This window comes from Callospermophilus lateralis, chromosome 8 (genome assembly GCF_048772815.1).
Source record: "Callospermophilus lateralis isolate mCalLat2 chromosome 8, mCalLat2.hap1, whole genome shotgun sequence".
Lineage (NCBI taxonomy): Eukaryota > Metazoa > Chordata > Mammalia > Rodentia > Sciuridae > Callospermophilus > Callospermophilus lateralis.
In genome coordinates, this window is record NC_135312.1 from 70922490 (window position 1) to 70937999 (window position 15510).

Below are 15510 nucleotides of genomic sequence, written 5' to 3' on the forward strand. Positions count from 1 at the left end.
AGAAAAATATAAGAGGAAAGCAACTTTTCTTGCATACATTTGCTTTAAAATTATACATTAAAGGCTATGCTTCAAGAGTAAGTAAATAATTAAGATTAGGACTTATGTATAAGAAAAAAATTAGAAGTTCCAATCTGGGTCATATAACTCCTAATCTTATAAATAAGTCTATATTACAGCAAGAACATCTCATTATCCAAATCACAAAAGTACATTAGGTTTAGAAGGCATGCGTGTGGAAAAGGAGTCTCTAATCTTCAGTATCATTCTCCTCACCCAGTAATAATGAGCCCTTCCCCTTGTAATTGGTGATGGCTTGATTTGTGAATCTGCATTCACATTCTGGCCTTCAGTGTGGTTTAGATTAATAGTATCCAATACATTTCATAACTTATGTATAATCTATATAATGGCTGACACTATCTGTATAAAATCAATCTTTTTTAAAAAAATTATCTTCTTTCGTCTTGTGGATAAAACCTAGAATAGCATACCTGGTAGGCAAATGCTCTACCACTGAGATGAACTCCCAACCCCTTAAAAAATGCATCATTTTTTGTGGTTGGGGCTGGGGCTCAGAGGTAGGACATTCAGCTGGCACACAAAAGGCATTATCTAAGAAGTCAGTAAGCTGTTAAAAAGGAGTAGTAGGAGAGGATACCTTTGATTGTTCCTGATCTTAGTGGGAAAGTTTCAAGTTTATTATCATTAAGAATGAGGTGGGGGTGATATGGCTGCCAGTGCCCAGGTGGAAGGAGCAGCCTGAGAGCTGGGGCAAGTCACCAATGCTGGGGGAGAAGTCACCCAAGCCTGAAGGCAGAAAGTTGAGGGAAGGAGCCAAGGCCCAGTGGGGGTGACTGGACCACTGAAAGAAAGTCACTAGTGCAAGCCCAGGCCAGGCCTCTGCATTTTCAGGCAGAACCCAATGGTTAGCAGAGCCCCACCCTTTGTGGAATTCTAAGTGCTTGGGTCATAATTGACTCCTTGACACTCCAGGAGGTTCAGAGCAGAGGTGGATAGAAACTGAGGTGGTTTTCAGAGTGGGTCTGATGGCTCATTGAAATTGCAGTAATGCTATCCTGGTTTAGAGGCCTAGGTTCTGGCTTGGGCCACTCTTTGGGTCAGGTGGGGGGCAGCATGGCTTTCCTCACCAGCCATATCTCCAATGTCACCGAAGACAAGGTTCTCAATGATTTCGAGGATGTAGAAGAAGGTTTACCTAATTATTGGAGGAAGAACATTGAAGATACCAAATGGATAATCAGATATGACATGAAAGACTTAAAAGCTATTGTACTGAGCTGGAAGGAAGGTATGCAGCATGGAAACTATAGATCCAACATCAATCTGCAAATTACTGAAATGAACTGGAAGAGAAAGAAGTAGAAATCAGGCAACTTAAAGCAAGACAATTTCCACTACAAGATGAGTTGTCTACACTGCAGTCAGCACATTCAGGAGCTGGTGGTGTACCAGCAACCACTGCCCTGTCTTCATTCGGTAATGAGATCAGTCATTGTTCAACTTTTCCCGGTGATGACATAGACTTCAGTGACATCATTTAATCACAACAGGAAATCAACAGACTGTCAATTGAAGTTTCAAGACTTGAATCTCAAGTTGGCCATTGAGAGGGATATAGCTCATGCAAAGGGAATACATAATTCTGATCAAAGTTAAATCTCCAAACTACAAGATACTATTAAGATACTTGAACAAAACTGAAGTCAAGACCTTGATCATTATCAAGAGGAAATATCAGTTTTGCAGAATGCACATCAACAGAAACTGGCAGAGATAAGTCGCTGGTATCAAGATGCATTAAATGACTATGAAGAAAGTATTGAAAAACTTGAAAATCATTACAACAAGGTGACTCAGGAGTTACAGTAACTGATGAGTCTAAAATTGGAGAGATGGAAAAAACTATTCAGGTTCTACAAACTGAAAAAATAGTCTTGCAACAAAGATGGGAGAACTTGAGGATCAAATAAAAACATAAATAAAACATATTTTTGACAGAAAATGACAGAGATGCCTTGAAGAGAGAAAAAGAGCAGCTCAGTATGGGAAGGTGACAAATAATTGAACAGTGTGAAAACTTAAAACTGAAATGTAGTCAATTGTGGCCTTCTGTGATTGAGCAGAAAGATGAAGAAATTAAGAATTTGCATAAAATCATTGAACAAATAAAAACCCAGTTGCAGGAAGAAACACACAGCACTCCAACAGACAATTCTGATAGTTTTCAAGAAACAAATGTTAAAAGCCTTCCTATAGAAAAAGGAAGTGAAAAACACAACCTATATAACTATGAAACTGAAAAATTAGTGAAAAAACCAAGAACAAGAACTTGAGATTCAACTTCTAAATGAAAAGAATATATCTTTAACCAAACAAATTGATCGGCTGTCCAAAGATGAAGTTGGTAAACTCAATCAAGTTATCCAGCAGAAAAACATGGAGATACAAGCTCTTCAGGCTAATTTTTTTTTCAGGAAAACTTTATATGGTTACACTGCAGCTCTTTTCTGCATCATCACTTACCTCCCTGTCAACAGAGGTCAAAGAGCTGAGACAATCAATGCATGAAAAAGATGCACCATTAGGATGCTCCAAGAAAGTAACCACAGTTTGATGCAACTGCTGCTGCCTCCAAGATAGAAAAGAAAGAACATAAACAAAGAGATTCTAATATTAAACAGTTCAAGGAAAAACAAGATCTGTTACAAAATTTACTGAAAGAATAAGACCTCTTTATCCAAGCCAAAATCAATCAGTTTCTTCAAATGCAAAGTTCACTAACAAAGTGAATGAAAATGAGTTGTTGAGGCAAGCAATAACTAACCTCAAGGTGAGAATATTAATTTTATAAATGGACATCTCTCAATTAAAAGGGAAAAAATGAAAAAAAAATAGAAACATCCAAAGAAAAGGAAATGGAGTATCAAGTATTACAGGAGACGAAAGTGAAGTTCTCTGTGATGCTGCGAGAATAAGAGTTGGAGTACCAGTGGAGTACCAGTGGATGAAGGAGAAAGCTCTTGCCTTTGAGCAACTGTTACAAGAAAAAGAACAGGGCAAGCCTGGGAAATTAAATCAGCTTTTAAATGCAGTTGAATCCATGCAGAAGAAGACCATTCTATGTCACCAGGAGAAAGACCAACTCATCTTGTCCCTAAAGAACAAACAGAACAGAGTACCCTCCAGCAAGATTTTCAACACTTACATGACAAAGAATTACATTTAAATCAGGAGGTACAAAGAGTGAGGAGCTATTTTTTAGAATCAGAAGACTCATACACCTGGGAAATTTGGGCTGCAGAGAAGAGAGAGAAGAACCTGAGAGAGAAAGTCACACTATTGGAGGAAAAGCTACTTTCCTCTTCTAATGCAAGTCATCAAGCCAGTGTGGAGGTAGAGTTCCTGCAGAAACAGGTGCATTTACTCTCCCAAGAGAGGGATGAGAATGTACTGCAGCTTTCACTCTACCAGGACCAAGTAAAGCAGTATTCTATGTCATTAACCTGCAATGGTTCTAGAGTATTTCCAACAAGAAGAAAAAGCTATGTATTCGGCTGAATTAGAAAAGGAAAGACAACATACAACCAAATGGAAGGAAAAGGCAGAAAATATAGAAAGAGAGGTATTATTATTATTACAGGAATATTTGGATGAAGCCAACGGTGTGTTGGATTAAGCAACCAGTCTTACACAACAGTTACCTCTAAAGGAAGAACAGATTGAAGAACTTAAAAAGCACAATGAGCTCCAATAAGAAATGTTGAATGATGCACAAAAGAAATTGATGAACTCAGAAAATGGCACCGAAGGAAAAGCAGATAAAGCCCTAATGTGAAACCTATTCATTGGGCATTTTCATACACTGAAAAGTAAGCATCATGAAGTGTTTCAATTAATGGGAAGCATCCTAAACCTTGAAACAAAAAGACAAATGAAGACCTAAAAAACAAATTAAAAGAAAATCCAAGAAATTAAAGAATATATTAATAAAAACAGAAATTGTGAAAAGGAACCAAACAAATCTTTTATTTTTTCTGTTCTGTTTTTTTTTGTTCTGTTTGTTTTAATATACACACTTGATAATAAAAATTTTCTTCTAAGAACTGCTTTCATACTGCCTCAAAATTGTTTATATCTTCCATCTCTGCTAACATATTTTTATAAATATTTTATTGCTCTCTGATTTTTTTTCCTTTGCCTGTTCTTTGTTCAAAAGCTGATTATTCAATCCACATACATAAAATGGTTTCTTTATTTGATTTCTAATTTTATTACATTATGATCTGATAAAATTCAAGGAAAGAAATTATGTATTCTTTTCCCTTTTTTTAAAGACTTATTTTACTTTGTTTCCTGAAATAACAGTCCATTTTGGAGAAAACTCCATGTACAACTGAAAAAAAAGTGAATTAATTTATGTCAATGGATAGGATATTCTATAGATGTCTGGTAGGTACATTTGATTCCTATTATTTTTTAGTTCTGAAGAGTCTTTGGTTATTTTTGGATAAACTATGTATTAATATGATGTCTGTGTTGATCTTAAAGATGAAAGATTCAATAAATCATATTGAAAATTCAATTGACAGCATTACTAATAATCTAGAGCATGTAGATGAAAGATTTTTCAGACTATGAAGGCAAAGTATATAAACTTTTAAACAGAGTGAGCAATTAAATAAAGATGATACAAGACCATAACCAGAAAAATCTGCAATTTCATTAACAGGCCAATTCCAAGAATCAGTGTCTTAGAAGAAGGCATTGAAATACAAACTAAAAGAATTCATCACTTTTTAAGTGAAAGAATACTATCAGAAAATGCTTTAAACCTTGGGAATAAGATTGAATTTAAAATATTGGTGATGTTTAGAACCCCCAAATAGACAAGATTATTTTTTTTTCCAAAATATATTACAATTAAAATGTCTCCCAGAGAGAATAAGGGTAGAATTTTAAAAGCCACAAAAGAAAAATTGCAGTTCACAAGAGATAAGTTAATTAGATTTCCTTCTGATTTTTCTATTAAAGAAAAAAATGCAGAAAAACAATTTCACAATGTGCCTCAAGACACATAAAATACTTGTGAATAAATCTAACCCAGGTGGTGAAAAAATGCTACAATAAAAATTAAAGAATGCCGAGGAAAGAAATTGAAGAACACACAAGAAAATGGAAAGACCTCCCATGTTCTTGGATAGGCATAATTAATATTGTCAAAATGGCCATATGAAAATATTGATAGTCAATGTCATTATCATTAAAATACCAACAAAATTCTTCAGAGAATAAATGAAACATTTCTAATTCATATGAAATGATAAAAGACCCAGAATTTTCAAAGCAATCCTGAGCAGTAAGATTGATGATGGTGGCATCACAATATCTGATCTCAATTTATGATGCAGATATATGTACTAAAACATAATATGGTGTTGGCATAAAAACACGCATGAAGAACAATGAAATAAAAGAGAATACACAGAATCCACATAAATGCAGTCATATATTCTCTGACAAAAGTGCCAAAACACATTTGACATCAGAACAAAGATGCTTATTTAACAGATGGTGCTGGGAAGACTGTATATTCACCTGTGGAAGGATGAAACATTAAAAAGAAAAGAAAAGAAAAAAGATCTGGTGCAGAGAAGAGAAATAAAATGACCACTGTGAAGCTCTACAGATCATCGTTTAATGTTTATATTATATAGATTCAACTGGCCTTTCCTTCCAAGTGTGTAGAGAAAAGAACATGAGGATAATTTATTTACAGGTAACAATTAAAAGATGTGATGAAGCCAAATTTATCCTGAGACTTCTGACACAAACTGTGCAGCATTGCAATTATAGTAACAATTTCAAGAGAAAGCATCCATTTGAGGTCACTATCATTTTCAACACCAATGAACAATTGTTTCTTTAAACCATCCTTGGTTTCAATAATTGACTTAAAAAGTCTCACAGCATTAAGAACATAATATAGAACAGCAAGAATAAATTATCTCTGTTAAATACAGATCAGTTAAATTTAATCTAACTTAGCAACAGAAAAAATAAACTGAAATTTTTTAAAAAATTAAAAATCAACACTTTCAGAGACCTAGGAATTAACAGCAAAATAATTAAGCTTTCTAAATTGATGTTCCAGAGGACAGAAAAGATAGCAGTAGAAAATAGAAGAACTAGAAAAGCACAAAGAGAAATACTGGGGAGAATACCTTAAATGCAGTGAAAGATATCTGCTGACTCAAGAAGCTGGGAACCCCCATCCCCCTGAAAAAAAAAAATCTTGAAAGTAGTCCACAGTAATGATATGAAAGAAAAACATTTCAAAAGACAGCAGATTTCTCATCTGATGTCATGAAGACCAAAAGGAATTGGCATAAGATTATTTTAAGTACTGAAAGGAAAAATATGCCAAGTGCAAATTCTATATCCTCCAAGAATAAAAGAAGAATAAAGACATTCTCAGACAAAAGGAAACTGACAGATATTTTATTAGGAAGTTGGTGTTTCAGTAATAGCTAATGGAATTGTTTTAAACAGAAAGCAAATGATAAGAAAAGACTTAGAACTTCAGCCAAATTAAAAAAAAATCATGATCCTGCAATCTGTACATGTGGAAAAATAAGAATTCATACCCCATTTTAATCAAATGTATGATATGTCAAGATCATTGTAATGTTTTGAGCAACTAATATAAAAAATAACCACCTACAAAAAAATCAGAATGGGAAAAAATAGATATAAATTGATAGATGACCTTTATTCTAATCTTTTTAAATTTTTATTTTATGGTTAAAACAAAAGTAATAATATCTAATGTGGCACTCAAAGTATGGAAAAATAATTAATTAATTAATTATATTTAAAAAGTGGAAGGGTAAATGTACTTAAATGGAAAGAGTTTGTATAGGTTATTAAAACAAGTAAAACACTGCCATTGCACTGTTACATAATAATAAGTTCTATGTATATGTTTCTACTTATTTATACATCTATATATGTATATTTAGCAACAATAAAGGCATTCAAATAAATATGCTCCCAAATAAAACATTTCAAGACTTTTATTTTTTTTTACTGTTTAGACATCCAAAAAGAAAGTCAAGAAAATACAGTCTACTGAGGAAAAGAGAAAACAAAACAATCAATTAAATAAAATTATGAATCTAGGATTTGAAATTGATGAAATTGAAGATAAAATCAAAAACCTACCCACGAAAGAAAAGCCCAGGACCAGATGTATTCTCAGTCTTGTTTTGTGTATATTGGAGAGTTAAATTCAAATTAATGTATTTGGATTACATTCAATTGGATTTAATTCAATAGGTATATACTGAAGATATAATAAATGCTCTGTACTGATTTTAAAGAAAGAAAAAAAAGAAGAAAGAGAAAGAAGAAAATATCAGTTCCAGATTACTATATCAATGAATACTAGCAAATGATTAAACAATTAATGTTAATCCTGGACAAACTTTTTGGAAAAAGAATGAAAGAAAAGGAAACACTTCTCAGTTAATTCTGCAGAACGAGTATTACCCTAATACCAAAACCCTTACAAAGATCACAAAACCAGAAAAGTAAAATAAATGTTCTATGAATATTAATGCAAAATTTTCTCAAATAAACCCCACTAGCAAACAAAATATACTAACATAAAAAATGGGTAATTACCTCCACTAAATGATATTTATGTCAAGTATGCAAGGTCATTTTAATATTTAAAAAATGCCTTATCATCTCAATAGATGCAGAAAAAGCACTTCACAACATCCAAGCATTTTAATGATTAACACACACACACACACACACACACACACACACACACACACACATACATGGAATAGAAATAGAAAGAAACTTCAAGCGTATAAGCTTTTGTGAAAAACCCATAGCTAACAATCTACCAAATAGTGAAAGACACATCTTCCCCTAAGATCAAGTACAAGATTAGGATGTGTGCTTGTACTTTTTCTACTTAGGGTTGTACTGGAATTGCTGTCTAGATCAATTGGACAAGGAAAGTTTTAAGAAGCATCTAAATGGGACAGGAAGAAGTAACTTCTTTTTTTAATTGCAGATGACATTATATTGAATAGAGAAAACCATAAAGAATAAATCAATCAACTAATAGAACTAAGAAGTTATTTCAGCAGCCTTTTAGAACATAAGACCAAAATACAAAAAAAAATCATTTGTATACACTTTGCTATGTATACCCCAAAAAATAAAATTAAGAAAACAATTTGATAAATCATTAAAAGTAATAAAATATTTAAGAATGAAGTTTAAAAAATGGTAATTTTTTTTTCTCTGAAAACTATAAATTACTGTTGTAAGATATAAATAAATGAAAAAAAAAAACTTAGGATTATGGACCAAAAGTTTTATCATGATCTATAGATTCAATGTAATCTCTATTATAATCTCAGCTAACTTAACTGCACAAATTGACAAGGTGAGTCTATAATTCATATGGATTAGCAAGAGACTCAGATAGCCAAAGGACAAATTAGGGTAACTCAAATTTCTCTATTTCAAAATTTGCAGTAAAGCAACAAATGTGCTACTGGCTAAAGATAGATACATAAATTAATATAATAAAATAGAAAGTCTATATAAAACCAAATCAATGGTCAATGCATATTTATAAACATGCAAAGTATTACAATGTATAATTACAAAGATGCCAAGTTCACTCAATAAGTCAGGTGATAGTCTTTAAATAAATGTTAAGACAATTGGAATGCCCCATGAAAAAGAAGGAATCTTAAACCTTGTTAGCATCATACAAAATTATACAAAAATGTTAACACAAAATTCACCCAAAACATAAATATTATACCCAATATTGTGAAACAGTGTTCAAACAACAACAACAAAAAAATATGTACAGGCGTTTTCTTTATAGCAGCACTATTCACATTAGCTAAAAGATGAAAACAATCCATTGATAAAATATTATATCCACACAATGAAATATTATCTGGCCATAAAATGAAGAACTGGTACAGGCTACAATGTAAATGAACTTTTGAAAGCATCATGCTAAGTGAAAAAAGCCAGGCACAAAAGGCCTTGTGTTTCACCTGATTCCATTCATATGAAACCATTAAGATTCAGAAAACCTTAACAAAAAGTAGATTCATGGTTGCTTAGGGCTGACTGGGGAATGGGTACAAAAGAGATTGATAATTAAAGGGTCTGGGTTTCATGGAGGTAATGAAACTGTTCTAAAGTTTTGGTGATGGGTATACTCATCTGTGAATATTATTTATATATATATATGTATGTGTATATTTATATATTTATATATATGTATATATATATATATATTTATATATATATATGTATGTGTATATTTTAGAGTTTTGCAGTTGGATATTTAGTTTGCAGTTGTGAACAGAGCGTACAGATAAGGTTTGAATGAGAATCTGAGGTTTGAGGAAAGTGAGGGATCTAATCAATGGATCTGTAGAGGAACATCACTCCAGGCCAAGAAATAGTTAGAGCCTGAGGCTCCTTGAAATTCAAGGATCAGTAAGGAGGCCAGGACCATCAGACAGATCTGGGTGGAGGCAAAAAGAGGAGTTTGGGAGTTAATATAGGAATCCGATCACAAAAGATTTATAGACCATTATAAGAATTTTGGCTTTTCCTCTAAAAGATATATGTAGACAAATCATTGTCTTATTATCAATTATTAAAAATGTTGAATATATTGAAACCAAATTCAATGATTTTAATTTTAATTACCAATAACAAATATTCGATCAAATTACAAAAAATATGATTTTCAGTTTCCAGAATAGGATACTATTGACACATAATCCAAAATTAAATTGATATTAATTGCAATATATCACATACTATGTGATTGTGAAAAGAAAAATATGATTGTGATCTTTGTTAAATCTTTGTTATTAGCATCATACAAAATTATACAAAAATGTTAACACAAAATGCATTAAAAGCATAAATAATATACCTAATAATGAAAAACAGTGTTTAAACTTGAGAATATCAACTGGACCCATAATTTTCAAAGCCAACTTAAAAGAAAGAGGCATCTTATACAAGTTTACTGTTTTCTAGTACAGTAATTTTGGATCAAAAGGAACACAGGCACACTTCTATCTACTTAGAAATCAGTATGTTCCATGCAGCATGAAAAACTGAAAAAGGAATTGACTCTAGAGATTCCAGGTAGCTTGAATCTACATGAAAGAAAGTTTCCCTTTTTATTACATTATGAGATTATTTTACAAGATTTGGGTACATCTCAACTTTGGACCAAGGGCAAAGAGAGATGAAAGAATTAATTCTTAACACATCAAGAATTGAAATTCTTAACATAACAAGAATTGAAAACAGAAGGAAGGTCATCTTGGAAAGTTTTGACATAACATTTATCTTCTGTGCTCACATTTCCCATCATTTCGTGTATGGCTTACAGATAGCTTTCATTCAAGTTCAGAGAAGAGCATGTTAATGATTAGCTCTTAATTAATCATGATGGAGAGAACTTCTGTAGCAAGACTCCATTTATACTTTGGTAAGAGGCATATTCAGGAAACATTTATGTTATAGTGTGTCCTTGAAATGCAGGAGGCCTTGGGTCCAATTCACAGGTGAACAACAAAAATTTTTTTTAGAGTCATAAATTAAACTGGAGGAACTCATTAGGGAAAAAAATACTCAAAAGTTAAATAATAAGGGGATACAAAGGACAGATTATATTTATTTTTTGCTTGTGTCTATATTTCATGCAATCCACTTTGATTCCCTTCAGTTTCTGTTTAACATGAGAAGTGCCATTTTCATTATTTTAAGCTTCTAGCAAAATGAAAGAATTTCTTCTTTTCTGCACTGGGTCATGACAGAATGATAGTAAGAGTATCCTATATCATATTTATTGTTCAACAAAACACTGCTTCACAGTTTAAATTCAATTTAAGAAGGAGAATTTATTGAACACATAACATGCACATAAAAGGCAGAAAAGATAAATGAAAAGAGGGTAGATTCTTGAATTATACAAACTTAAATGCTGAGTTTTTTTTGGCAATTTACTTCACCTTGCAGAGGCTCAGTTTCTCCTGATTTAAGAGAGGGATGCTAATAGGTACCATGTAGATATAAGTACAAAAATTCTCTATTTATAGGGAACCCACAAAGCCTGGTACAAGCCAGGAAATAATAGATGTGATATTAATAAATAATTTGTTATATTTGTACACTATATATAGCATAGGAGAAACTAGAAACATAGCCACTAAGTCCAACTAGCATTATGTAATTTTGAATATAAATATAAAAGATAGAAAATTACAATGTTATGCATAAATATACATAGGCATTAAAATGAGTTTTATGTGAATATTTCTGTACCTGTTTCACAAAAAATTCTTAGATATTTGAGTTTATTTTACTGTAAAATTCTTACAACACAAAATTTACCCTCTTAATTATTTTTGCAAGTACAGTTCAATGGTACTAAATACATTCTTAATGTGAAGCCATCACTTTCATTTATCTGGGTTTTTTTCATCTTGTAAACCTGAACTCTCTACTCATTAAGCAACGATTGCCAATTTCTCATTCTCCACATCTCCAGCCTCTGGCAACTGCCATTCTTCTTTCTGCCTCTATCATCTGTTTAATCTGTGTACTTCATTTTAAAGGAATCACACAGTATTTTTCTTCTGTGACTGGCTAATTTCACTTAGAATAATGTGCTCAAGTTTTGTATGCATTGAAATATGTATCGAAATGTGTCCTTGCTTTTTAGAACTGAACAATATTGCATTTTATGTATGCACCATGTTTTGTCATTCATTCATCTGTTGATGAAAATACTTCAGTTGCTCCCATGTTTTAGCTATTGTGAATAGTACTGCCTCAGACATGGGTGTATACATACTTAATTAAGGTCCTGCTTTCAGTTCTTTGGGTATGTACTCAGAAGAGAGATTTCTGAGTCATATGTAAATGCTATCTTTAATTTTTTAGAAGGTATCATACTGTTTGCCACAGCAGATGTACCATTTTATATTTCTGCAAATAGTCTATAGTGGTTCTTTACCTCCTCCCCTCCACAGAATTTTATCCAGGTCAATTATTTATATTGCAATAAAGTAGAAAAATATTGTCATCTAGTATTTTTTCAGTAATCATCATGTTGAATAAGGTGTCAATATCTGATTTCAGATAAATTTAGAAAACACCAAAAAATTTTAAAATTTCATTCTGTTCTCTAAGCTTATTTTCAATCATATTCTTTCTCAATGTTTGCCTTATGTATTTCAGGATTTATTCCAAAATATATAAAATTCTAATGTTCACTTAAGTTTTTTTTCACTCACAATTTTATGTTTGCTCATACTTTTATGTTAATTATCTTACTTTTCCATATTATCATTAAAACTTTCAAGTTTGAGCTTACTGTCTTTGTGTGTGTGTGTGTGTGTGTGTGTGTGTGTGTGTTGCTGAGGATCAAACCCAAGGTCTTAGGCATATGTTAGGCAAGTGTTCCACCACTGAACTGTATTTCCAGCTCACCTTCTTTTGAATTTTTACATTATCAATAAATGTTTTCCTTCTTTATTATTTGAAGATTCATTTCTTTATAATTATTTTACCTTAATCAGTTTCTTTTTCATTTATGTGTCTCTATCTAATCTGGTTTCCTTTCATATACCACATTTCTCATCTTAAGCTAGTCTATTTTTACAGTTTTGTTTTGCCTCATACATGGGTGTATACATGTTTTGTGGAGGCTGTGTTTTCAAAATGGTAAAAAAAAAAACACTAAAATTTTTACCTGATGCATTGGATTACATTATCTCACAGATACAAGGGAACAACTGCCTCCTTATTTATGTTTTGCAGCAGTGTTGTTAATATAATAGACATCAGCTTTTACTCTTTGGGTATTATAAATACATAGACATTTGTGCAGACCCTTCCTTTGGCTAAGACACTTTGGTTATATTTCCTATGGTTCTGTTCATAGATCTTCTGCATAGTGGTCTAGTCTCATAAATGATCAAAGTTGATCTATGAGTTGGGATCTGGGTCATTTTAGAGAACTGGGTGGCATTCATCCAGATTAGGTCTACAATACTTAATGCACTTCTTGCTGCTCCCCAGTCCTATGTTAGACACACTGACCCAAGGCAGTAGAGGACAAAGAACCAACATTCAGAGAGAATATCTATTTTGTCACTCACCATTTTTACCCATAGATTATACTTGTTGAGATACATCAGTGATTAAGTATCTTGTCATTATTTTATTGTCTTTGGCTGTCTGAAATTTCCCTCCTTAAAATGACTATAACAAGAAAGCTTTTGAATGGGTAGTACTATAAAATTTTCTAAATATGGCATGTGGTTCATGTGAAGACTTGCAGTTTCAGAGATTCTAAACCAAGTTGCTTGGTTCTTTTTTGAACATATTTGCCTTTTTCATGGCTTCAAAATTATTTTTAAAATTTAAGCTTTTTCTTAGTGTGGTAAACTAGATGGTTTTAATGCAGAAGCACTAATTTCCATCTAAGGTTTGTATAACAAATTTGCTCCGACAGGCCATGGCTAGCAACTCACTTCACAGCAATTTATAACATTTCTACATTAAGTTGAATTATTTTTAACTAGAATGTCTTTGCCTTAATAAAAATATGAAAAAGCAATACCCTTTTCCTAATTAGGTTCAAAAGTTGACATTCACCCTCCTGGAAAATATAATAGCATGGAACTTTTCAACATCGTTGGTATTCGTCAACATATATTCACACACACTCACACACACACACAATCCATAATATACATGTCTAATTCTGCTATGACTTTATTTGTTAGCCCAAAATAAAATTATCATAGTATATACTCAGTACTAGATTTTCTGGATGGACTATTTTACATATTTTATTTCCAAGGGATTGGAATGTTTTTGGAATTATTTCTGTGTTTATTTGGAAGTGAACTAAGTTTTGGAAAATAGTTATGATTTTACCCATAATAACGTATTGTCAGCAAAACAGGCATCTGATATGAAATGTAACTGAGAACCTATACTATGTCACCAATGTTCTAATCCTGCTCTGCTTTGACTTTTGCTTTCAGAAATAATGTATCTTTCTTATTCCATATAAATCAAGAAAACAGGCCTGGGGCTGGGGCTCAGCAGTTGCACACTTGCCTGGCATGTGTGAGACACTGAGTTCGATTCTCAGCACCATATATGAATAATTTTTTTGTGAAAAAAAGTCTATAAACAATAAATAAATAAATAATCAATCAATCAATCAATCAATCATGGAATCTATTTGCAAACCTTTGAAAATCCAGCTGGGAATTGAGGACATGAAAACAGTATTCAATAAGGAGGTAGTGAGTAAAAAGCAGCAACTTTTTAGGGGAAAATTGCGGAATCTAAGAAAAGGCAGAATTATTTGATAAGGTATTTGAATGATAACTGGGAAATCAGTACAACTTACAGTTGTAAGCAATACAAATGGTGATTGCCGTTTTCTAAGAAGAAATGGGGTTATTTAAAATAATTGCGAAGGCAACTGGGCAATCCAATGTAAAGTCAGTGTAGCCAGAAATAATGCCCAAATCATGTGACCCAGGTATCCACTAGAAAACACTACAGTCTATACTGCCATTGAGGAGTTGAAGTCTTTTTCTGCCTTGGCATGGAAACTTTTATTTTGCCTCTATCATTGCTAGAATTACTGTCAAAGGAAAACTGAATTCTCAGCCACCCAAATACTCATGGATAGAGAATGAATTCTGTCATTCTTTGATTCCAGAACCATTTCAAACACAAGGTAGATAATTTTGATATGTGCCATTTAGTTCTCACATGCATAAAATGAATTAAAACACATGAAAATTGAGCATTTGCTACCCAATCAAAGGAATGAGGGTGACTATTCTCTCAAAACAGGAAAGAGTTATAGAGATGAATGCTAAAAGTAAAAAAAAAAAAAAAAAGAAGAAGAAACTTCTGAAGTTCCCATGTTGCCCACATAAATAAAAGCAATTGAGGATTATTTGGTAAGTAAATAAACATGGGAACTCTTCCAGGCCTGGCTGGTAGAAAGTTGCTTAGGGCTCCAGTCTACTTCAGTTGAAAGGAGATGCTTTGCTTCTTACATTCTGTCTACCCTCAGCAGAAGAGCTGCAAAATTCTTTACAGCCCCCAAGGCCTTCAGCTGTAGGGATTTAATGCTAACACAAAACAACGGAAAACCTGAAATGAAACCATCTGATCCCACAAAGACACTGCCTGTTCATCACATAAAACAGAGTTTTAAAAAAAAGTGCTTTTCATTCTGTACTGGCTCAACATGTCTCTCTGTTGGAGGCCAATAAACTGGGTACCAGAGCATTGCTACTTTCTGTTTCAGGGTTCTAGCTCAAGTCAAAGAATGCCAGGGTCATCTTCTCAGAGTCTTTTTAGCTCCAC

General features: G+C 32.6%; 1 pseudogene; it reads left to right on the plus strand.

Annotated features, from left to right (window-relative positions):
• The first annotated feature begins 1137 nt into the window (after positions 1-1137).
• The window catches only part of LOC143385789 (phosphatidylinositol-3,5-bisphosphate 3-phosphatase MTMR3-like), a 157187-nt pseudogene continuing 142814 nt past the window's right edge, over positions 1138-15510 (plus strand).